This window comes from Macaca mulatta, chromosome 9, assembly GCF_049350105.2.
Source record: "Macaca mulatta isolate MMU2019108-1 chromosome 9, T2T-MMU8v2.0, whole genome shotgun sequence".
Lineage (NCBI taxonomy): Eukaryota > Metazoa > Chordata > Mammalia > Primates > Cercopithecidae > Macaca > Macaca mulatta.
This window is the reverse complement of record NC_133414.1, coordinates 144,669,536-144,695,824: the sequence shown is the minus strand read 5'-3', so window position 1 is coordinate 144,695,824 and position 26,289 is coordinate 144,669,536. Positions and strand designations below refer to the sequence as shown.

General features: G+C 51.3%; 1 protein-coding gene across 3 annotated transcripts in view; it reads right to left on the bottom strand.

Annotated features, from left to right (window-relative positions):
• Positions 1-26,289, bottom strand: part of INPP5A (inositol polyphosphate-5-phosphatase A) — a 249,651-nt gene that overhangs the window by 201,958 nt on the left and 21,404 nt on the right. The window contains exon 1 of one of the 3 annotated variants that reach the window (XM_077947897.1): positions 6,534-6,692. The exons of the other annotated variants lie outside the window; for them this stretch is intronic. The gene's annotated coding sequence lies outside the window, so the exon portion shown is untranslated. Of the gene's footprint in view, positions 1-6,533; positions 6,693-26,289 lie in introns of those variants that run through there. 3 annotated transcript variants of the gene reach the window in all.

Here is a 26,289-nt window from a genome sequence, read left to right as displayed (position 1 = left end):
CCGCAGCCTCGCCGCGCCACCTCCTGAGGCGCAAGAGAACCGCAACCTCGCCGAGCTCCGCCGCCTCCTGACGTGCGAGAGAACCTCAGCCTCGCGGAGCTCCTCCGCCTCCTGACGCGCGAGAGAACCGCAGCCTCGCCGCCCTGCACCGCCTCCTGACGCGCGAGAGAACCGCAGCCTCGCCGAGCTCCGCCGCCTCCTGACACGCGCGAGAACCGCAGCCTCGCCGAGCTCCGCCGCCTCCTGACGCGCGAGAGAACCGCAGCCTCGTGGAGCTCCGCTGCCTCCTGACGCGCGAGAGAACCGCAGCCTCGCCGCCCTGCGCCGCCTCCTGACGCGCGAGAGAACCGCAGCCTCGCCGCCCTGCGCCGCCTCCTGACGCGCGAGAGAACCGCAGCCTCGCCAAGCTCAGCCGCCTCCTGACGTGCGAGAGAACCGCAGCCTCGCCGCCCTGCGCCGCCTCCTGACGCGCGAGAGAACCGCAGCCTCGCCGAGCTCCTCCGCCTCCTGACGCGCGAGAGAACCGCAGCCTCGCCGCCCTGCGCCGCCTCCTGACGCGCGAGAGAACCGCAGCCTCGCCGCCCTGCGCCGCCTCCTGACGCGCGAGAGAACCGCAGCCTCGCCGAGGTCCGCCACCTCCTGACGCGCGAGAGAACCGCAGCCTCGTGGAGCTCCGCTGCCTCCTGACGCACATGCAGTTTCTTTCTCTGTTCAACTTAAATGGAAATTGCTTTTCAAAAGTCAATCATACTTGTTTCAGAAATTTGGGGAAATTCAGCGGGAGGGAAGCACAGAAGAGTGAAAATCATTGGCAGCGCCATCACCACGAGGCTCTGGCGCACACGTAACCGGCCATTTCACTGCAGATTCCAGTGACCTCACAGGAGCCCGTCATCACTGGCCACCCTTCCACGCACCTATGGTGACCTCTGGTCCCCCGTGCCAAGTGACACCTCCAGATGTTCCGCAGCACCAGGCACTCGGCTGACCGCTTCCCACAGAGGAAGTCAACTGGGTTTCTGGGGAACGGCATGTCGTGCCCACCCTGCCAGCCGTGCGGCACTGTGTGGGGAATGGTGATGAGCTCGCCAAGGAGCTGTGAGCCCCTGGGGAGGCAGCCCCGCCCATGGTCCAGAGAGCCCCCTGCTCTCCTCACAAGAAACCAAATGTGTGCCCAGTCCCCGTCCTGGAGGGTGCTGGCTTCTGTTCTGCTGCTGAGAAGACCCAGCTGTGGTAACCAGAGTCGGAGGCGGGGGAGACATGGAGAAGGCCCAAAGTCGGCTTCTCCTGACAGAGGGGCCACCTCTGATGGCCCAAGAGGGTCAGCACCCCAGAAGCACAGGGTACCTTCAGCCCCAGCGGCATAAGGCCAGTCTCTGCCTGGGTCTCCAGAGGCACACCCATTCCCCAAAGGGCAGATGTGTCCCTAAGATCACCCAACCACCGGCCCACAGACAGAAGTGCCAGCCAGATCTCAGGGACAAGCAGCGAGGTCCAGGGAGGCCTCCAGTTCCAAGGAGGTGAGGCTGCTTCACGGCGACCCAGAGGGAAGCCCAGACACACACAGCACCCTCAGGGTGGGATCCGTGCTTGGACAGAGGCTGCAGTGTCATCCACTCCTGCTAGCAGGAACCAGCACTGGAAGGACACTCCACCTGCAGGGCAGCCGCTGATGACACGCATCTGTGGGGAGCATCATGCAGAAAATGAAATAAGCCAGGGCCCCCCCAGAAGCAGAGGATGTGGAGACAGAATGAAGTGCAAGAAAAGGATGAAGAGATGGTGGTTTCTGAGGCTCCACGAGACCTGGGAATCCAGGGGTGTCACCACTGCTCCTGGCTTTGCTCTGGTAATGCTTCTCCTCGTTGTAGAGCTTCCAGTACAGCACACAGGCATCCCCCGTAGCTGAAGGGACACATTCCAGGACCCCCAGTGGACGCCTGTAACAGCAGCTAGTACCAAACCCTATGTACACCATGGTTTTTCCTATACATACATACATATCCATGATAAAGTTTAATGTTAGGTACAGTAAGAGATAAACAATAACTGATAATAGAACAATTAGGACTATATACGGCAAAGTAAGTCATATGAATGTGCTCACAGTCATGCTCTCTCTCGCTCCCTCAAAGTATCTCACCTAGTTTCTGACTGCAATGACATAAGGTACCTGAAACCATGGATGAGGAGAACTACCGTACTTGTATACAAATGATTTCATTTTATTTCATTTTTAAGAACATATTTAGGTACCTGTTAATACTTTGTATAAAGAAACTTTTGGCTCAGTTACGTGACTTCTCATTTCATTTTATTGTATATGTAGTCAAACACACAATGAATTTTAAAATTGCTTCCCCAAAGCACACTTTTAATCAAAACCTGGAATCAACTGCAGTCCTGTTAAAAATGCAACTTTCTAGAAGCCCCTGAAGGTCTGATTAAACAAGTTCCTTAAATAACTGTTCTATGTCACCAAGAAAACAGAAAACAGAAAAATCCCAGCACTTTGAGAGGCCTGAGGCCAGGAAAGACCAGTCTAGACAACAGAGTGAAACCTCCATCTCCACAAAAAAATTAAAAGTTTAACCAGACTTGTGCTTATAGTCCCATCCACTTGGGAGGCTGAGGCAGGATGACTGCTTGAGCCTAGGAGGTTGAGGCAGGGAACTGTGAGTGGGCCTCTGCACTCTAGCCTGGCCGACAGAGGGAGACCCTGTCTCAAAAATAAGTAAATTAACACAAAAAACAGACAATTTAAAAAATTAACAATTTTTTTAGTTCTTAAATAGATTAGCAACACTAATAACCAGTAGGTAGAATGATCAAGAATAAAAGACACAAATTATCACTATCAGGAATCAAAGAGGGGTTATCACTATAGACATTAAAAGAACAATATGAGAATATGTGAACATTGTATCAACAACTTGATAATTTACATGAAGTAGACTGATCATTCCTTTAAATAATTTTTAAGTTTATGTTTTCCTCAGAAAATAAGTTTAAAAATATTTATTCCTTAAAAAATAAAACTTGGCACATAATGAAAAGAAAACTTTTATCTATTAAATTTGATTCGTATCAAAAACCTTCCCACAAAAAAAGGCACAGATGGTTTCATTGGTAAATTCAATTAAACACCTAAAGAAGAAACAGCATCAATCACAGATGGCTCTTTCCAAACACAGAGGCGGGATGACACTTTCCAAGTGGTTAGTGTTTTCCAAATAGTGGTTAATCTCTGAAGCCAATATAACCCCAACACCAAAACCGGCAAAGGCATCACAGAGGCAAGGCAAAGAAACATTACAGGTCAATAGCTCTCACTGATGTGTACACAAAGCAAGGGCAGAAATATTGGTGTTTTTGTTTTGTTTTGTTTGGAGACACGGTCTTGCTCTATCGCCCAGGCTGGAGTGTCGTGGCACAGTCACAGTTCGCTGCAGCCTCCACCTCCTGTGCCCAAGCAATCCTCCCACCTCAGCCTCCAGAGTAGCTGAGACTACAGGCGCACGCCACTGCAACCAGCTAATTTTTGTAATTTTTTTGTAGAAATAGGGTTTTACCACGTTGCCCAGGCTAGTCTTGAACTCCTGGGCTCAAGTTGTCCGCCCACCTTGGCCTCCCAAAGTGCTGGGATTACAGCCATAAACCACTCTGCCTGGCGACATTTTTTAAAGGAATGTAATGTGACCAAGTAGGGGTTAGCCCAGAAATGCTAGTTTCGTTTAACTAAACATGGATGTAATTTACTAAGTTAGCCAAACAAAGGAAAAAGTATGGGGTCATTTCAGCACATACAGAAAAACCAACCGAGCACATTCGACATTCCTCGATGGCAAAGACGCTCAGCAGAGTACGAAATACAAGGAAACTTCCTCCCTTTGATAAAGGACATTTTTTTAAAAAAGGAACAACGACAAAAATACTCCAGATACTCACATCCTTACTGGTGAACCCCTAAAGGAAGAGCACAGCAGAAAGGCCCAGCTCCCCATGCCGACTCACCCGACACCAAAGGTTCTGACCAGCCCAGCGAGGCAGGAAAAGAAAGGAACGGCCTCAAGCCTGGAGAAAAAGGTGCTCACGTGACTCTGTCTGCAAATGCCGACTGTTCACAACTGTCACCCACGGCTCAGAAGCTACAGTTCAGAGGGGCCACAGGACACAAGATTAGTACATAACCACACATCTGCATCTCCACTCACTAATAGTAAACAACTGGAAAATGACATGTTTAAAAATACCATTTATAGTAACATTAAAAACACAAACTATGTAAGAATTTATTTACAAAAGACACAAAACCACTACACTGAAAATCACAAAATGCTGCTGAGAGAAATTAGAGACAACCTCAGTAAATGAGGTGATAACCATCTTCATAAATCAGAAGACTCAGCATTGTGAAGACATCACTTCCCCCCTATACTGATCTACAGATTCCATGCAATACCAGCCAGAAGCTCAGCAGGTGCTTTGCAGAAATTGACAAGATGCTCTAACATACATGTGGGAATGCAACAGGCCTGGAATATCCAAAGCAGCCTCTACAAGAACCAAGTTAGGGATGTACGCTGACTCTAAGACTTACTCTAATGCCACCACAACTGAGGCAGGTGGCCCTGGAATAAAATTCAATGGACCAGTGGAGCAGAATAGTGAATCCAAAAATAAAGCACACTTATACTTTGATTTTCAACAAAAATACCAAAGCAATCCAGTGGAGAAAAACAAATTATCATGCCCGTAAACCTAGCATTCTGGGAGTTCAGTGCAGGAGGACTGCTTTAGCCCAAGAGTTTGAGACCAGCCTGGGCAAGATAGTGAGACCCCATCTCTACAAAAAATATTTTTAAAAGTAGCTGGGCATGGTGGCGCATGCCTGTAGTCCCAGCTACTCAGGAGCCTAAGGCGGGAGGATCACTTAAGCCCGGGAAGTCAAGGGTGCAATGAGCCGTGTTGCCACTGTACTTCAGCCTGGGTGACAGAGCAAGACACTGTCTCTTTAAAAAAAGAAAAAAAAAGTTATCAACAAACAGTGGTGAAACAGCTGGATTCCACATGAAAAAATAATAATAAACTTCAACCACTATCTCACATCATACACAAAAATTAACTTGTGATAAGTCAAAAACCCAAATGTAGACAGTAAAAGCATATAGCTTCTAAAGAAGATAAAAGGGAAGAAGGTCTTCATGGCCTGGCAGTGAACACAGATCTCTTCCGCCTAAGAAAGTGAGAATCAGAGAAGAATCATAACTAAAAACTGCTGATCATGGAAACTGCCATTAAGAAAATGAACAGGCAAGACACAGACTGGAGGAAAGTATCACAAAACATACATCTGACAAAGGACTGTTAGCCAGAGTACATAAAGGTCTCCCACAACTCCCTGATGAAAACAACTCAAAAAAAAATATTGGCAAAAGATATGAACAGACTCTTCGCAAAAAAAATACATGAATGGTCAATAAGCAGCTGAAAAGATGCTCACCTCCTTAATCCTCAAAAAGATGCAAATAAAACCTACAGTGAGGTCCCACCAAAGGAGTTAAAACTGAAAAAACAAGAACACCAAATGGGGGAAGGATGAGGAGCAGTCAAGGCCTCCACACATGGTCAGAGGAACAGACACAGCAGAACTGCCCTGGAAAAGTTCCAGAGCCTCTGATAGAACTAAATGCACATCTATCCCAGGACAATAGGGATAGTCCACTCCTAGGTAGAATTGCCTAAGAAAATAAAAATATATGGTCACAAAAAATGTGAACAGCTAAACCTGCTATGGCACAGTCACACACTCCTACAAAGGACTACTATCCAGCCATGAAAAGGAACCAACCTCTGGTTCAGACAAGAATATGGACCCATCTCAAAAATGTCTGGCCAGAGACTGAAGCCATGCAGAGAGAGGGCATCTGTGAGTGTGGCGTCCTCCGACAGGAGAAGCTACGTGAGGGAAAACCCACAACAGCCACCTCCCAGGGAGGGCCAGGGAAGGGCACGGGGGGAGGGGTATTGGGTGATGGTCAAGCTTCGTGTTTATGTTTTGATAACAATTTTGGTTAAACAGATATGTCAAAACTCACCAAATGTGTACTTACAATTTGTACATTTTGCTGTGTATAATTTTTATGTCAAAAGAAAAACATTAAATACTGAGCTCTAGCTAGTGATATTCACACAGAAGCATTTGGGTGAAGTATGCTGATGTCAGCGATTTACCTTGAAATGCATCAAAATCAAGAATGACTGATGGACAAACAGAGGAAAATGTGCTAAAACAAATACAGTAAAACATTAATGATAGAATCTAAGTGGCAGATAAACAAGTGTTAGCTATAAAATTCTTTCAGCCTTGTAAGTCGAAATTTTTATAAAACAATCTCACATAAGTCTTTAAGAATTAAAAATAAAAGGGCTGAAGTTGATGATCTCTAGGGCTCTTCCTGTGACTTTTTCCCCTAAGCATGGCCAATTCCAGGACAGTATTAGTCTGTTCTCACACGGCTATGAAGACATACCTGAGACTGGGTAATTCATGGAGAATAGAGGTTGAACTGACGCACAGTTCCACAGTCTTTACAGGAAGCATGGCTGGGAGGCCTCGGGAAACTTACAATCATGGCAGAAGGCGAAGAGGAAGCCAGCACGCCTCAGCATGGTGCAGCAGGGGATAGAGTGCGAAAGGGGAAGTGCCACCCACTTTTAAACAACCAGATCTCACGAGAACTCACTATCACGAGAACAGTAAGGGAGAAATCGGCCCCCAGGATCCGATCACCTCCCACCAGGTTCCTCCCCCAACACTGGGGTTACAATTCGACATGAGATTTGGGTGGGGACACGGAGCCAAACTATATCAGCGACCCAGCAGGCTTTCTTTTCCTTCTTCAACACAACACACTGCAAGTTGCCAAAGAATTCTACTCTCAAACCACCGAGATGCAGCCCCTGGAATCTTCTGGGCAGATTATTCAATGAAAACTCAGCCCTGGGAGCTGCAGCAAAGCCCCTGCCAGCAGTGGGAGAAAGGTGGGCCACAACCCGGGGGCAGACTCCACTCCAGTATCGGGAGTGCACCAGCCTGGGCAAGATGGCAAGACTCCATCTCCATGAAAAAAAAAAAAAATTTTTTTAAAACAGGCCAGGCATGGTGGCCGAGCTTCAGGTTTGCAAAAGGGGAGCACCAAGAACCAGACGCCATGGAAAGGCAGGTGGACGACGAAGCAGGGGTCAGAAAAAAATAGGGCCCTGTGAACTAAACACCTGCTGAATCTTCCGGGCTTCTCCTCTCCTTCACCCCATCAATCGCTATGGGAGGCTGGCCCTGGGCAGCACGGGAGTATCATCTTCCAGCCTCACTGAGTCCCCACCTACAGCAAAGGGACAGGGCAGGACGGCTGGGGAAGTGGGCCCCACCACTGCAGGGCAAGGCTGGAGCCAGCCCCAGAAGCACCTCTGGACACAGACAGAGCTCCCTGGAGAATGGAGCTCACCCTTCTAGTGTCCCTGGCCCACAGCAAGCACCAGCCCAGTTCATCCTCACACAGGCCATCGGGATGCCCAGAGCCCACTCCTTGGCTCCAGCCCCTCTCTGCCTCTTGCCTGCCCTGCACAATCCCACACCCGCACTGCTCCCACCAGAGCCACCGGTGCAGCTGCTTCCACCACAGTGCTGGGGCGGGGGACTCAAAAGGAGGAAAACAGCATTCACGCCCTCACTTCCCAGCAAGTAAGCCTCACTCAGGGGCATGACAGCCACCCACAGCTACGGCCCCAGACACCAGGAGCCCCACTCGCCACCCCACCCCACAGTCCCCTCCATCACCGGCCCACAGGCTCCACCTCCACCCTCCCCCACACTCTCCTCTCCCCACCTCCGCAACTGACGCGGCTCTGCATCCCTGCCACTCAGAAGCGCAGCTCATTTCACAGCTGCCTGGCACGCACCAGCCTTGAGCCGCATGAACGGGCATCAGGCTCCTTCCTACACCACCGCAACCAGCCCAACCATACAGGTGTGGAAACCAAGGCACAAGAGGATGAGCAGCTTCCCTAGGGTGGATAAGAGGCAGCTCCAGCACACTTAAACCCAGAGCCTGCTAGGCACGAGCTCTACCCTGCACCACAGAAGGCAGGTGGGCTGAGCGCCCCTGCAGTGCCTACCACCCTCCCCAAGGCTATGGTCGCAGCCCCTCTGCTGGCACTCACTCCAGCCACCATGCCATTCCCTGGGGCTCCCTCAGCCTGACCTGCCCCACCGCTGAGAGTCTCCTCTCCTCTCCTGGAGCCTGGACCCAGCCCCTGCACACTCTCCTGGTGTCCTGGAGCCTGGACCCAGCCCCCACATACTCTTCTGGGTGTCCTGAAGCTCAGACCCAGCCCCCACACACTCCCCTCCCCTGGAGCGCAGACCAGCCCCCACACACTCTCCTGGGTGCGACGCCCCGTGCACTCTCCTAACAGAGCTGCTCCAGCCCCCGCACACTCTCCTGGGTGACACACCCCGCACACTCTCCTAACAGAGCTGCTCCAGCCCCCGCATACTTTCCTGGGTGACACACCCCGCACACTCTCCTAACAGAGCTGCTCTAGCCCCCGCATACTTTCCTGGGTGACATGCCCCGCACACTCTCCTAACAGAGCTGCTCCAGCGCAAGGTCTTGCTCACCTTCACCTGCTGGGGACTGGCACAGGGGTGGCATGCAGAGTGGGCACTGAATGCTGCCCGAGGTGCTCCACATGCACCCAGCGGAGAGAACCAGGGTCTCTGATAAGGCTCTGGTTTGTGCTACAAGGACCACCATAGACAGAACACCACACAGCCACAAGGGTGGAGGTGGAGCAGCTGGACCCTTGAACCTTCAATGCCCAGGTTTATACGGCACTGAACTAAAACCAGACAGAAAAAAGGAGATGGCTCATTTTTATTGTCATATCGAAGTTCTGCAACTCTTTCTGTAGAGAGCATAATAACCTCCCAATGGTGAAATAACTTCCCCTCACATGTTAATTTTAGAATTCTGGTTTACTTCATTCAATGCAAGTTCAATATTGAGCTTAATCTCAAAACAAATTTTGAGTGAGGCCAAATTGCTGACATTTAGCAAACACGCCCACTACTAAAATAACCCAAGAAATACCAGTATCAGGGCTGTTCAGCTACCAGCTTCATGGAGCACCCCCAAATGGCACAGCTGAACCCCTTGAGGACAGGAAGCCCACGCTCCCCTCTCAAACCAGGAGTCTGATGGCTGCCGAGTAACCAACGAGGCTGGAACCGAGAGCACTGCCCATGGGCGACAGGCTGCTGTCCAGCGACCAGGAGAGGCCACTAGGATGCCACGAACCACCACTGCCCACAACACCCGATGCCTCCCTGAGACAGACATGCTGGCTGTACTTTCTCACCTCATCCATCTCCTCAGGGGCCCTCCTGTCCTTCTTTGTGTCTCAATGTCACCTCCAAGGGTCTCAGTGTCACCTCCAGGGGTCTCAGTGTCACCTCCAAGGGTCTCAGTATCACCTCCAAGAGCTGCCACTTTCCACCTGACCCCATTGGGGGGCTCAGGCCCCTCCCTGAGGGCCACTAAAACGTGGGCCTCAAGACAGCAGGGGCCCACTGTTTCCATGGCCCTGTCCCATTCCCTGGCCCGGGGCCAGCCATGCGCAGCCTGAGATAAACATGTGAACAAAACTCATAGACACAGGAACGCCGCCTGAGAGATGCCAGGTAAACCTCCATTCCCACATCTCCCATGCCAAGTATCCCACCACCTTTTGACCCCACATCTCCTGTGTAAAGTTAACTCAGATACCAACTAGGATATGCAGGCCGGCTTGGAGGATGATCAGAGTCCCGTCCTGAAATGCTTAGGAGCAGACAGGACAACAGAACGCGATTCACCAGGGCGGGGCCGATCCGCACGCACTTGGGGTGCCACGGCCCAGTCTTTGCCTGCCAGCTTCTCTCCAGGTGCAGCGGCCCTGCCTGGGGGTCCCTCTGCCCCCTCCACTCCTGGCCCTTCATTCTGCTGAGCCTCAGTCAAAACCCCTTCCCCACAGCCCTGCCACCTTCCAGAGGCCCCTCAGAGTTTTCTGGAGCCCAGCACAAGCCCTCTCTCCATGGGTCAGAGGCACCACAAGTGCATTCAAACCGTGGCACTCAGCCCACCACTGGGCTCATGGCAATTCAGCAAGTCTGACCAGCATTTTGGGAACAGGGCAGACAATGGCAGAGCATGTCCCGGTGGCTGTCATCAGTCATCACTCAAAAACCCGGGTTCTGGGGTGCGAGTCTGGGTGGGACCCTCGGCTCCCCATCCCAGCTGCGGACTCTCCAAGGGTCTGTGGTTGGTCAGCAAAGGCAAGACGCTGGGTGCATCACAGATCTGCTTAATTCAGAAGGTAAAATGAGGTGACAACCGTTTATTTAAGAAGGTAAATATTTAATGCTTAAAAGTAACGTATGCAAGTTTGTGTTCCAAGATCATTTAGAACACTCTCATTTGCATCCTGTTAGCTGGTTGGGAGAAAAGGTAATGAATGATATCATGTGCAGGTTAGGCCCCAGAGATGGTGGATGCAGCGGGGGATGCAGACTGGGGACAGGCCTCAGGGAGCCTGTCTAGATTCTCTAGATTCTAGATCTAAATCTAAATCTAGCCCAAGGCTAGATTCTCTCTCTCTTTCCACCCAGGGCCAAGGCCGTGTCAAGAACCCACTAGAACCTGCAGCCCCACACCTGAAAGGAAAACCCGCTCAGGGGTGCCGCCCAACACCTGTCCAAGGCCGCATTCTGAACCTCTCCATACTCTCCCCGCTGCAGACAGGAGCAGTGCTGTGAGCCTCAGGAAGCAGACAGAGAAGTGCTGTCCTGGGGGCAGGAGGGGGACACCAGCACCTCCAACCTCTGGCAAGAGAGCTGGAGAGAGGCACAGCCACAGCCCTGGACCACGGCTCCCTCACCTGGCCTCAACCTGGAGCCTGACCTGCACAGCGAGGGCCCAGGGCTGGGCTGTGGTCTCAGAGGCTCAGCACACACACCAGCAGGGAAGGGCAGAGTCCAGTCACCAAGGAGCCACAGCAGCCCAGCGGATGGCTGCAGGTCAGGTGGCATCTGTGGTGGAGGGATGTGGGCAGGGGGCAGTGGGTGAAATCATTTCCCCAGAAAGTACTCGTGGTTCAGGAGGAGAGGGGAGCCACCGGCTCCACAGTCCACAACAGCCGTGATGTTAGTGGTGTCAAGCAGATCCTTCCGCAGGGAGTGTGAGAAGCAAACAATTATAAAGAAAGAAAACAGCCACAGGACAGGCGCTGTCACTAGGGGACCACACACTCCCCACTGCCAGGGCCCTGCGCCGCACACACCACGCGGGAGCCCACGGCCAGAGGGACACAGGGAACTGGGGAAAGGCTGTCCTGAGGGCCAGGTGCTGAGGCGTCAGGAGCTCCTCGTCTGAGTTGGTGCAGGATTCCTCCTCGCCAAGATAAACACTGCTTACGGGTTTCAAATAAACGCACTTCCACAGAGAAGCCGAGAAATAAATGGCTCCACTGCCTGTGGTTTGGTTAGGGAAGTAGGATAGTGCTCATTGCTTTCCCCTTTTTACCAGTTTCCAAATGATTGTGAATGTGGTTAGATCGGTTTGGTTACTAATTTTATGTTTAGCCAGACTGACAGTGACGTGCGGGCCCCGGTGGTGCCTGGTGCCTCAGCCTGTACTTCCCTCTCATCCTGACCCCATGAGCTGCAGGGGGCTGGGAGAAGGCTAGCCACGCGTCAGCTCTGCACAAGCCTTTCTGGGAGCTACGCGTCAGGCAAGAGGACTAACCCCTCCCTCAGGCAGAAACCAGGTGTCATCCAAATGCCAAAAGCAGGCAGGCATCAGGCTGCCACCCTTCAGCACACAGGTCAGAGCTGGCCACATGTCCGGGCCGGTGTTTGGTGCAAACACCAGCCTGCAGAGGAAGAATGCAGCATTCAACACAGAGTCCCAGTGTCTGGACAGGGAGCCTGAGGGCTGGGTCACCTGTCACCTGTCACCCTGTGGACCTGGCATCATGTGTTTTCCACGGACACCCCAAATCCGGAGCTCCCGGGAGGACTCCGCAGACCAAATGCTGAGGTGTGCTTTGCGTTTCTATCCTCAGTTGGGCTGCAGGCTTCCAGGCTAGACGCCTCCTCACCACCAGAAGTCCCTGCCTCCCAGCTGCCTCATGCCCCAAGGCCCAGCAACAAGGATAAGCCCTTCCCCAGAGCTCCTGGAAGGTCCTCCTGGAACCGCATTCCAGGCCTTTTAAAACACCCTTCAGCTACTCAGGAGGCTGAGGCAGGAGAATGGCTTGAACCCAGGAGGCGGAGGTTGCAGTGAGCTGAGATCGCGCCACTGCACTCCAGCCTGGGCAACAGAGTGAGACTCCATCTCAAAAAACAAAAACAAAAACAAAAACATACTGAGACCCCATCTCTACAAAAATAAAATAAAATAAAGAGAAAAACACCCTCCCTAAGACCTTTGTTCATCCCTCCCTGTGTGAGGCCCGGGAGTCATCAGTAAACAGAAAAAAGGCCGGCCCTCACGCAGCCCGCACACGCCAACATCTCAACACAACCTCACGCAGCCCGCACACGCCAACATCTCAACACAACCTCACGCAGCCCGCACACGCCAACATCTCAACACAACCTCACGCAGCCCGCACACGCCAACATCTCAACACAACCTCACGCAGCCCGCACACGCCAACATCTCAACACAACCTCACGCAGCACGCACACGCCAACATCTCAACACAGCCTCACGCAGCCCGCACACGCCAACATCTCAACACAGCCTCACGCAGCCCGCACACGCCAACATCTCAACAAAATGTCACGCAGCCCGCACACGCCAACATCTCAACACAACCTCACGCAGCCCGCACACGCCAACATCTCAACACAACCTCACGCAGCCCGCACACGCCAACATCTCAACACAACCTCACGCAGCCCGCACACGCCAACATCTCAACACAGCCTCACGCAGCCTGCACACGCCAACATCTCAACAAAATGTCACGCAGCCCGCACACGCCAACATCTCAACACAACCTCACGCAGCCCGCACACGCCAACATCTCAACACAACCTCACGCAGCATGCACACGCCAACATCTCAACACAACCTCACGCAGCCCGCACACGCCAACATCTCAACAAAATGTCACGCAGCCCGCACACGCCAACATCTCAACACAACCTCACGCAGCCCGCACACGCCAACATCTCAACACAACCTCACGCAGCACGCACACGCCAACATCTCAACACAACCTCACGCAGCCCGCACACGCCAACATCTCAACAAAATGTCACGCAGCACGCACACGCCAACATCTCAACACAACCTCACGCAGCACGCACACGCCAACATCTCAACACAACCTCACGCAGCCCGCACACGCCAACATCTCAACAAAATGTCATGCAGCACGCACACGCCAACATCTCAACACAACCTCACGCAGCCCGCACACGCCAACATCTCAACACAACCTCACGCAGCCCGCACACGCCAACATCTCAACAAAATGTCACAAGCACGCACACGCCAACATCTCAACAAAATGTCACAAGCACGCACACCCCATCTCAACAAAATGTCACGCAGCACGCACACGCCAACATCTCAACACAACCTCACGCAGCCCGCACACGCCAATATCTCAACAAAATGTCACAAGCACGCACACGCCAACATCAACAAAATGTCACAAGCACGCACACGCCAACATCAACAAAATGTCACAAGCACGCACACGCCAACATCTCAACACAACCTCACGCAGCACGCACACGCCAACATCTCAACAAAATGTCACAAGCACGCACACGCCAATATCTCAACAAAATGTCACAAGCACGCACACGCCAATATCTCAACAAAATGTCACAAGCACGCACACGCCAACATCTCAACACAACCTCACGCAGCACGCACACGCCAACATCTCAACAAAATGTCACAAGCACGCACACGCCAACATCTCAACAAAATGTCACAAGCACGCACACCCCAACATCTCAACAAAATGTCACAAGCACGCACACGCCAACATCTCAACAAAATGTCACAAGCACGCACACGCCAACATCTCAAAATGTCACAAGCACGCACACGCCAACATCTCAACAAAATGTCACAAGCACGCACACGCCAACATCTCAACAAAATGTCACAAGCACGCACACGCCAACATCTCAACAAAATGTCACAAGCACGCACACGCCAATATCTCAACAAAATGTCACAAGCACGCACACGCCAACATCTCAACAAAATGTCACAAGCACGCACACACCAACATCAACAAAATGTCACGCAGCACGCACACGCCAACATCTCAACACAACCTCACGCAGCCCGCACGCGCCAACATCTCAACAAAATGTCACAAGCACGCACACGCCAACATCTCAACAAAATGTCACAAGCACGCACACGCCAACATCTCAAAATGTCACAAGCACGCACACGCCAACATCTCAACAAAATGTCACAAGCACGCACACGCCAACATCTCAACAAAACCTCAGTATCTGCAAAAAGTAGCTGTGCATGAAATAAACTGAGCTGATGTTTCTTTAAACAAGCACTTTTGCTGGGATTCCAGAGACCCAGGTCTTGCATTTCAGTGATCAGCAGAGCAAGGGAAACACTGCAAGGCACCCTGCAGACAGACGCCCAGCAGAGGCAGGGCCAGAAGCAACACCAGGTGAAGTGGCACAGGCTTTCCCTCAGCAACAGTGTCCTCTGAATCCTGTCCTGTTGCAAACGCTATTGAGTAAAGCCAGAACGAGCCAGAACAAGCCCATTATCAGGACTACGGCATGAGAACCAGCAACACCACAAACACTTCCCAAGGGCCAGACACTTGAAAAAGAGCGAACAGCACAGCCCCACCAAGAGCCCTGGGTCCCGCTGCTTCACAACGAAAGCAGCCTCAGCCTCCTTCTCCCCCATGAGGGCACCAGCACAGCCCTGCGCGAGGCCCCACCCCCAGAAACCATGACTCCACCCAGGGGAGCTGCTCAGCTCAGGCACCTCCCTGCAAAACAGCAGCTCAGGGAAGGCATCTGGTCCAGAAGGTGAGGGCCCCACACCAGGGGCATCTTGCCAGCTGAGAAACTCCAACTTTCTTCTGAAGGCCCCACCATGGGCCACGGGTGTTTTCCTCTGAGTATCACAACGGTCCCTCCGGCCAGCCTCCCAGCACACCTGGGCCAATACCCTGTGGGTTTCCGGCCAGGCTCTTGGATGAGTCACCTTTTCCTAGACTATCTGTGGTGCCAGACACGAGCTGTCAAATCCCCAGTGTGTGCGTCCCAAGAGGGCTCTGCAGGCTCGTCCCGTGCTGCTGCTCAGCAGGCCTGAGGTCTCTTCTAGTCAGGAGGCACCACAGGCAACAGTGAGACGGGGGCACAGCAGTGGGAGGCCAAGGTGGCGGTCAGGGTGCAGCCCACTCTGCCTCCAGCCCAGTCAGTCGTTAACAAGCTCAGATGCCAGAGCCAGCCCCAGCTCAGTTCATGCCCTGCCCCTCCACCTGCTACCTCAGGGCCTCACACTGGCTGCTCACTCGCTGGCCCCTGTGTTTCCATCTGTGCAACGGAGCAACACAGCACAGGCATCAGGGCTGCGGGGATGACAGGTCTGCCTGCAGACAGTCCGGGTCCTTACAGCACAAACGTCAGGGCTGACATACCTAGAGACACACCACACCCTTACGGCACTATCTGGCACATAAAGGACATAAATATCAGCTGCACTTTTTTAAAATTTAGCTAAGCTCCTTAACAGCTCTGTGTAGGCCGAAGTTGGTGGTTTTGATTATCAGTGGTCCTGAGTGAACCACACACAGCGGCAGGGCCTCAGGTGGGTGGCAGGAGCTGGGCCTCTGCGTTCACCCAAAGGGAACTGAAAGAAGCCCTTCCCTGCAGCTGGGGAGGACAAGGCCCAGGCAGGCCCATGTGGCAGAGCCCAGCGTGCCAGCAGAGAGGGCGGGCAGGGGCAGGTCCCAGCAGTGTGATGAGGGATGGGTGTGTCTTTGCGCCAATGGCCCTTCTCTGCTCAGCAGGAGCCTCTGGCCTCTGCTTTGCTATGCGATCTCTCTCCTTTTCTCCCTCTTGCCGTTCACCTCATTCAGCAAAAGACACCTGCCTCATGCTGCATTCCCAGGTAGCTGCTGTCAGGGCCAGGGAAGGTGCCCAAAGGGCCCAGGACTGAGCCCACAGTGAGGAGGGCCCAGCAGGTAGGCATGCACTGTGCCCAGCTGGACCTGGCCAGGCAGCAGGAGGGGTTTGGAGAATGTTCCAACCCCCCGAACCCACTGGAGTAGGCTGCGGTGGGGGAGGGAGTGCGTTTTCATCCCTCAGCCCCTGCCCACCAGGAGAGCCAGGCAGGCTGCTGCCGTGTGATGCGCCACTGTGCCGATGAGAGGCGACCTGAGAGCAGCAGCAGCTGGAAGGACGGCCCTCTGTCCACGTCGCAGCACGAAGCTCACTGGCACAGGACACCCACCTCCCGCTGTCCCAGCAGCCCAGAAACACCCAGCACCAGCCAGTCACCCAGAAATGTCACCACCGTATGGGTGTCCCCAGCCTACACAGTTACCACCACTTCCAAATGGCTCACTTAGTCCCTTGGTTTTATTGTCGGTGCACTAAAATTCTTAAAAAAGAGAGAGAGAAAAAAAAACCCAAGTGTTTTAGAACTTAGAAACACAAGAGTTGAAAATGAAATATTCAAAGCAAACAACCACAATGAAGATTCAGTGGCCAAGCTGCCCAGTTCTCCCGTGAGTCTGCCTGTGGTCAACACCAGCAGCAGCACCAGGCCAGCAGGGGTCTGAGGACCCAGTGACCGCTAGAGAAGCCTTCCCACCCTCTTCTCCCCTCCCTAGACAGGATTGCAAAGGGACTCCGCATACCTAATCAGAAGCAAAACCCTCCAGCTCCACCCAAACTCCCACTTCCCAGGGCCAGAGATGAAATTGATGTATACAAAGGTGCCCACAGGGCATCCACAGAAGGGCTACAGTTAACAGTGAGCCCAACTGGCCATCTGGTCCTATGAGAGCTCACAACTCAAAGCAAAAGTGCAGTCACCAACAAGAAAACATCAGCAGAGCGCAGGGCTCACACCTGTAATCCCAGCACTTTGGGAGGCTGAGATGAACACCTGAGGTCAGGAGTTCGAGACCGTCTGGCCAATATGGCAAAACCCTGCCTCTATTAAAAATTCAATTAAAAACAGTGGGGGCCCAGCGCGGTGGCTCACGTCTACTGTAATCCCAGCACTTTGGAAGGCTGAGGGGAGTGGATCACCTGAGGTCAGGAGTTTGAGACCAGCCTGGCCAATATGGCGAAACCCCATCTCTCCTAAAAATTCTATTAAAAAAAACAGTCGGGGCCCAGCGCGGTGGCTCATGCCTGTAACTGAAGCAGAGAATCGCTTGCACTCAGGAGATCGAGACCAGCCTGGGCCACATACTGAGACCCCATCTCTACAAAAAATAAACAAAACTGGGCAGTCATGGTGGCACGTTCCTGTAAACCCAGCTACTCCGGGCTTAGCTGGGAGGATCCCTTGAGCTGGGAGGAAGTGGAGGCTGCAGTGAGTACTGATTGCACCACTGCACTCCAGCCTGGGTAACAGGGCGAGACCCTGTCTCAAAATAACCAAAAACAAACAAACAAAAAACCAAGCAAAATGCAGAAACATTTACAAGACCATGTCAGCTTCATATTAATAGAAGAAATCATGTGAGATAACATTTTTATTATTTTTAACCAAAAAGAATAGACAATCCAAAAGAAAAACACATAGAAAGTATAAGAATTTAACACTCTCTACTGTATGGTTAGAATTAATCAGATGTTCAATGTTTAAAATAATTTCAAAAAAAGAATACCAATAAGACCAACACAAAGAAACCCTGTCTCTACTAAAAATACAAAAATTAGCCAGGCGTGGTGGCACATGCTTGTAATTCCAGCTACTCAAGAGGCTAAGGCAGGAGAATCGCTTGAATCCGAGAGGGAGCGGTTGTGGTGAGCTGAGATCACGCCATTGCACTCTAGCCTGGGCGACAGAGCAAGACTCCATCTCAAAAAAAAAAAAAAAAAAGACTGCCAGTAAGAACATATTGTGGGCCGGGCGTGGTGGCTCAAGCCTGTAATCCCAGCACTTTGGGAGGCCGAGACGGGAGGATCACTAGGTCGGGAGATCGAGACCATCCTGGCTAACACGGTGAAACCCCATCTCTACTAAAAAAAAATACAAAAAAAAACTAGCCAGGCAAGGTGGCGGGCGCCTGTAGTCCCAGCTACTCCGGAGGCTGAGGCAGGAGAATGGCGTAAACCCGGGAGGCAGAGCTTGCAGTGAGCTGAGATCCGGCCACTGCACCCCAGCCTGGGTGACAGAGCCAGACTCCGTCTCAAAAAAAAAAAAAAAAAAAAAAAAGAACATATTGTGATCTACACTGCATTGCTCTTTGCAAATATATGTAGTAAACTTACATAGTTTTGACAATAAAATGTCTTTTTTTTTTTTTTTTTTTTTTTTTTTGAGACAGAGTATTGCTCTGTCACCAGGCTGGAGTCCAGTGGCATGATCTTGGCTCACTGCAACCTCCACCTCCCAGGTTCTAGCAATTCTCCCAACTCAGCCTCCTGAGTAGCTGGGACTACAGACGCGCACCACCATGCCCAGCTATTTTTTGTGTGTTTAGTAGAGACGGGGTTTCACTATATTAGCCAGGATGGTCTTGATCTCTTGACGTCGTGATCCGCCAGCCTCGGCCTCCCAAAGTGCTGGGATTACAGGCGTGAGCCACTGCACCTGGCCTCAGCCATTTTTTTTTTTTTTTTTTTTTTTGCCAGATGTGGTAATTAAGCACTAAGTTATATGATCATTCAAAAAGGAGAGCATATAATTCAGTATAATTCTCATTAAATCTTTTCTGAATAAGCTTTGTATGTAGAGAACATTAAATATGTTTTAAATAACCAGATATTGGAATAAAAAGCTGGAATCAGTTGGACTTCAGGCCACAGGTGCAAAAGCAGCTTTGGAAATCACACCGAGCCCCGCATCTTCACCACAGACATGTTTACGTGGAGCAGAAAAGGGAAGTGGTTGGAAAAACTGGGAAAACCCAAATAAAGCCTATAGTTTGGTCAACAGTAGTGTCCCGTGTTACCATCCTGGCTCTGACACATGAAGCATGGTTATTTACGATGTTCCTATCAGGGGAAACACAGGAACCAAACCTAAAATTATTCACCAATACAAAGGTATTTAAAAGTTGCCCAAGGAGCTGTGCCCAGCAGCTCACACCTGTAATCCCAGCACTCTGGGAGGCCGAGAAGGGAGAAGTGCTTGAGCCCAGAAGTTCAATACCATCTTGGGCAACATAGTGAGACCCCATCTCAAAAAATTAATAAATAAAATAAAAGTTACCCAAGGAAAAGAGTTACTTTGTTTTGGTTGTTTGGGTATTTTTGCGTGTTTCCTTCCTGCTTCTGCAGAATGTGGGATGAGAATCTGACAGTGGCATCGGAGAAGGGCAGTGTCACCTGCACGGGAGGGTAGCAGGATGGAGACAGGGGAAGAACTGAGTCCTGGTGACATTACTGAGCTGCTTGCCCACCCGGGAGCCTCCTTCCTCCAGACATTCCAGGGCAAATGACACCAATGTCCATGAGGGGTTCTGTTACTGCAGCCGACAGGATGCAGGCTAATACCCTGTTAGTGCCTCCTGAGAGATCAGAGCTCAAGATTAGCAACAGTTACTATTTCTCCATAAACCACTAAGTCTTTCCACTCACAAACAAGGCACATTGTTTCAATTTACTCCTCTCCTCCCCCACACCCTCCCAACTGTAGTAACAGTCTTCCTACAGAGAATGTATTTCTCCAATGTACGCCTACGTATTTCATTTTCTGTTTACTGTTTGGATACGCAGGAATGCTACATTTCATTTTCTGTTTACTGTTTGGATACGCAGGAATGCTACTGACTTTTATGACATTTAATTACTAAATTATTTTCTTGTATATTACAGGTTTTCAACAGATTCTTGTGTTTTCCAGATGCACAATCATATTTGCAAGTAACGTCTCTCCATTCTGGTATTAAATACTTACGTTATTTTTTCTCTTGTTAAATTGTTAATTGCACTAGCAGGAGCTTCTGAAACTATATTACACAACCGTGGTTACATGGGGTGTCTTGTCCCCGACACTAGAGGAAATGTCTGATTCTGTGTTTTAAAATCATATTATGGAAATACACATTTTAACTTTATTAAGAATAATCATTTTTCAATCAAAAGTAGGCCTTTAATATTAACAAATACATTTTCAGCATCTATAGAGATAACCTAACAAGGTTTCTTCTATTGATGAATTATTAACTTATGCAAACAGGGAATTACATCACTCAATCTTTCCGAACATGATCTTACCCTTACATTTCTACTACGAACACACTGGGTCGAGCTGACTTGCTATTGAGTCCTGAGCCGAGACGGTTTCACTCACAAGCAGGAGCAAGACAACTGCACAGCTGTTTTCCCAGTGCCGCCGTCTATCCGGCCTCCGCATCCCTGCGCTTTCCTTCTGTCTGAGAAGCCGCCTGGCTGAAAGGGAACTGGGGCCGGATGTTCCCCAACAGTTTGGTAGAATCCACTCTGGGAATAACTACATACGGAGCTTTTTTGGGACAGCAACTTTGACAAGTGGATCAATGTTTTAATTTTTTTTTCTAATAACTGGTCAATTTAGTGTCTCTCTCTCTTCTGGAGTCAGTTTGATCGTGCATATCTTGCATACATACCAATTTTTTCAAAAGTATTTGAACATCATTGAGCACATTAATGTCTTAAAACTGTTTTAAGTTTGACAGGTTTCCTTGGAGAACCAAGGACAACCACACATGCGGCCAGGTGTGAGTCACACCCAGAGAACACTCCTGAGGCCACAACACCTCCCTGAGACCCACCACAGGGCTCTCTTGTCTACGACTGCTCCAGGCTACAAAACTGAGCAAAGTGGTCTTCGCTCCTGCAAGACTCCCCTGAAGGTACCTCCACGCACAAGCCTCCAATTCAAAGAGACTCAAAACTAGGAGGAAATGGCTCACACACACACACACACTCACATACACACGTACACATACATGCACACACAGAGACCCTACACACACACACTCACATACACACATGCACACATACACGCACACACAGAGACCCCCACATACACTCACACACATTCACATACACACACACAAACCCACACACAACGGCACACACACACATTCACATACACACATGCATAGAGACCCACACACAACGGCGCACACACACACACACACAAACTCAAGCACATATTCACATACACATGCACACACACAAACACACCCACACAGACCCACATACACACACATGCACACATACACATATACATACATGCACACATACACACATGCACACAGTGACATACATGCACAAATGCACATGCATACACAGATAAACACACACATGTATACACACACAATGCACACATACATATATACACACACACAGGAAGGCTTTGTCTTGCCTATTTTAGACATCTGGGCCAAATGTAATGCCTCGGCCTGGATCTGTTCACTGTCTAAACACACAAATCCAAAGCTATCTGGGAAGGTTATGTTCAGACAGGCCCATAAACTCCAAATACCTTACAAACCATGCACATCGGGAGTGTGCTGCCACACACTATGGGGTTAAAGGTGACTGGATGAACGTGCTTCAGAGAAGCCTTTGGCCTATTCCTTGAGTTATATAGGGTCAGACTTAAAACCGGCCAGGTGTGGTGGTGCCTGCCTGCAATCCCAGCACTCAGGGAGACTGAGGCAGGAGGATAACTTGCGCCCAGAAGGTCAAGGCTGCAGTGAGCCGTGACCATGCCATGCACACCAGCCTGGACAACAGAGCTGAGACCTTGACTTGAAAAGAAAACAAAACAAAACAAAGTTTTTTAAATAATTAAAATAAATCTTTAGATATGTACCATCTCGCCCTATAAAACACGCAGGGACATTCCAAACTCTCAATTCAGCACAAACGTGGTAGAGCAGTGCTGTGAACGTCTTGCTGGTGTTGGTTCTGCTGCCATGGGGAGCGGAGTGGCGGAGGCTCATACCAGGTGGCCCAAGTGGCCTCCCCAAGCACAGGCCAGAGCCCATGGGTGGAACTGTCACGGCCAGCACAGGCCCAGGTGGACAGCAGCACGCGGCAGAGACGTGCTGCAGGAATAAGGAGCCCCAGGAGTTCTACCGACCAGAACTCCCAGACCTCACCGAACAGCCCATCCGCCACCAGGAGCTCCAAATAAGAGCTGGGCCCAGCAGGCTCTGGCAGGGCCTGGGCACCCGAAAGTCACACTGCACACTCCCGTCTGCCCTGCACTCACTGCCATTTGGCAGTCTGTTTATTTTTAATCACAAATTTTCATCCAGTTAAAATACACTCTTGTTACATAAACTTCTACTCCAACAACACTGAACGGCTGGAAACGACACTCCATCGCCAGTGCTGTTTTCACGGCCACCCACTCACAGTGAACTGAGCCCTGGGCCGGTGACTATGAGGAGGAGGAGGGACCGCACAGCCCAGGGAGGCAGCCAGGGGCTCTGGGAGACACTGGCTACCCTGAAAAACTCACCTATTGAGCAGGTCAGGGCCTCCGAGCCCACCAGAGATGTGCTTGCAACACTTCAAGAAGCACAGTCCCTGAATCGGGGTGGAGGGAAAAGTCCAACTCCTCCACAAAATCTGTAAGAGATCCCCTGGGACCGTCGCCTCCCTCCCCAGGATCATGTGTCACCCCAGGGACCAATCATGGTCTCCCCACTGACGGCGGGGGCCACGCTCACAACGCGCAGGCCACGTTTCCCCAAACAAGCCGAGACAACAACAGCGACGAGCAGGACAAAAAGTCGTGACATGAGAAGCCCAGGGGAGCAGCAGCAGCAGCTGATCCATCCAGAGGCAGCACTGCAGGGCAGCAGGCTCCTGAACCGGCAGCTGAAACCATCCTAACTGACGAGGGCATCCTCATGCCCATCCCCTGTGGCTAAAGACGCAGAAATGGCTTGCTGAGCTTGCAGACTACAGCCTCGGCCGGGCCTCTTGGTTCAGGTATGAACCGGGGCGACTTTGCTCCCGCTTTGCCCTGACTCTGCCGCCAGGGCTTGGGGCCCAGAGTAGACGTGAGCCACCATGGAAGTGATGGCTCCCTGGCAACTGGCCCCCACTACAGGGGGCAAACTGCTAAAGCAGTGAGAAGGCGCGTTACCAAATCCCCCAGGGGCTGTCTCACCAGCAAGCGCAAGGAAAACCAACAAAACCAACCCGTGTATCGGGGTGAACTTACGGTGTGCCTTCCTTTCCTTTCTCTCTTTCCTTTAACTTTTCTGTAGGACACCCACTCACACTTCGTTTTTCAACAGCAGTCCTGAGAAAGGAATCCTTTCGATTTTGAGGTTATTCAGTATAACAGGCAGTAATGACGATCTTCCCAAACACACCTGCTACTTTCTGCTGCTTTTCCTACCCTGTGTACATTCTATGTTCACCTCGTAAGACATAAAGCAGTGTGGTTTCTGTGAACTTGTGCAGACGAAGGCACTGCTGCCCACTGTCCTTGATTTAATCACAGCTGGTGCTCACACTTGCAGGACCCACATCATCACAGAAAACGCTCCCGCAGCACCCGGCAGACACTGCGCTATCCACACCCCAGAGCAGAGCTCGGCCCCTGAGACCCCACTTCCCTAACAGATTGGCCAAGACCCTCAGCAAGGCCAGAGCCAGCCCCCAGGGACTGTGAGGGTGTGCGAGGACTGGTACTCGGTAGGCCCCTGTGGCCAACTCACAGGCGCCAGGTGTGGCTGCTCCGGGGCCCAGTTCCACAGCCTGGAATCAGAACAGAATGTCAGTCTCCCCTAGCCCCTCCCCATCTGGTCTCCTCCAGCACCTCGCAGTCCCTCTGCCTGGGCAGGGGCATGGCACCTCCTCACCTTCTGCCAGCTCTGGCTCATGAGGGTACCTCCTCCCCGCAGCCCTCCCCGCAACCCTCCCTGAAGCCCCCTGCAGAGCAGCTGGCATGGCCAGGGAGGAGCACATGGGGAAACGGGCACCAGGAAGCAGACAGGACCTGAGACACCGGAGCAAGGGAAGGAGGGCACCACCCCCCCGAGCCTCCAACTTCACAGAGCTCCATGCTCAAGGCTCTGTCCCTCTGGAGGGGCCTCTGCAGCTGCCATCCATCCCCACAGGCCTGCAGAGTGAAGGGCTTGTCCTGGGCGTGGGATGGCTTTAAATCACCCCCGAGATGAGCCGTGGAAGCACGCTGCTCCTCACAGTGCCGCGGGCTCTGAGGGAAAGAAACGCCAGCAGGGCCTTCTCCACCTCAAGAAAACCAGCTCCAGTTCATTCCGGCCACACTCACATCATGTGTGCAACACGCACCACGTTTCACGTGCTGGGAGCCGGAGGCGGCAGCCCCATCCAGAGCGCGGTCTCGGCCTGTCATGGAGAGGTGTGATGGGCGTGCAGGGAGTGGAGTCTGTGTCTCGCTGTGACCCCACAAGCTGCTGGGTGCACATTCCTCACAGGAACCCTACACGCCTCACGGGGGGAGCCACTCTAAGGCCCGGGTTCACCTACATGTCCTCCCACCTCCCAACACTGCCAGGTCTGTGCCCACTTCCAGAAGAGCCACAGACAGGCAGCAGACAGGCCAGAGGTGGCGAGCAGGCCACATAGAAGGTGCCTCCCAGGTTCCCTGGGCGCCAGGCCTGGCCCAGCCGCATCAAGCCCTGGACGCCTGTGATGTGCAGAGGTCATGCCTGGTACCCATCTGGGTGAGGGCGGCGCAGCAGCGACGCCAAGCCCCAGAGGCCGCAGGTGGGCCTCAAGGTGCACAGTGTGGGTGGATGTACCCTCTTCACAGGAGGCCGCCACGCCTGGCTCTTCAGCCCTTCCCGGGCACCACCTAATGTTTTTTGTTTTTAAACTTCCTTTCCTGCTTAAACTGCAGACGTGAGTTTGCCCATCATAACTAGAACCATGAAGCTGACAAACCCACAAGGGAGGCTTTAAAATCATCTTGCCGGGATCTCCCAGCCACATCATATGCCCCTGAGGACAGGGCCAAGCCATCTGCTCCCCTCCCCAGGACCAACACCTATTAAGTAAGAACTGTATCTACAGATCCAACACAACCCCCAAAATTCCACCAGGGTTGTGTGTATGTAAATTCCAGCACAGTGGTGTGTGTGTAAATTCCAGCAGGGTAGTGTGTATGCATGTGGAAACTGACAAACTATTCCTAAAATTAAAACAGAAATGGAAGGAAACCAGAACAGCCAAAACAATCTTGAATATAAGACAACAAAGTTGGAACTCTCACTTTCTGATTTCAAAACCCACCTCAACGCTACAATGATCAGGTCTGTGGCACTGGCATAAGGACAGACACATAGAAAATGAAACAGAATCAAGAGTCCAAAAATAAATCTATATATTCATGGTCAATTAACTTCCAACAAGGATGCCAAGACAATTAAATGAGGAAGAACAGTCTTTTCAAAAATGGTACTGAGACAACCAGATATGGACATGCAAAAGAATGAAGACCCCTACCTCACACCAGTTACAAAAATTAACTCAAAGTATTTCAAAGACCTACATGCAAGAGCTAAAACTATAAAAGTCTAAAAAGAAAAAATAATGGTAAATTTTTGTGACCTTGATTAGGAAATGGTTTCTGGTTATGATAGCTGAAGCATAAAACTTTAAAAAACTAGCCAGGTGTGGTGATGCAAGTCTGCAATCCCTGCTATTCCAGAGGCTGGGGTGGGAGGATCACTGGAGCCCAGGAGGTCGAGGTTGCAATGAACCACAATCACACCACTGAACTCCAGCCTGGGCAACAGGGCAAGAACTTGTCTCAAAAAAAAAAAAAAAAAGTGCTTTGAAGGACACTATCAAAAGAGTGAAGACAATGCACAGAACAAGATAAAACATTCGTAAATTACGTATTTAATAAGGGTCTAGCATCCAGAACATATAAAGAACCCTTACAACTCAACAATTAAATAAAAAATAAAAAAAATTTTAAAAGCCTGGGCATGGTGGTTCACACCTGTAATCCCAGCACTTTGGGAGGCCAAGGCAGGAGG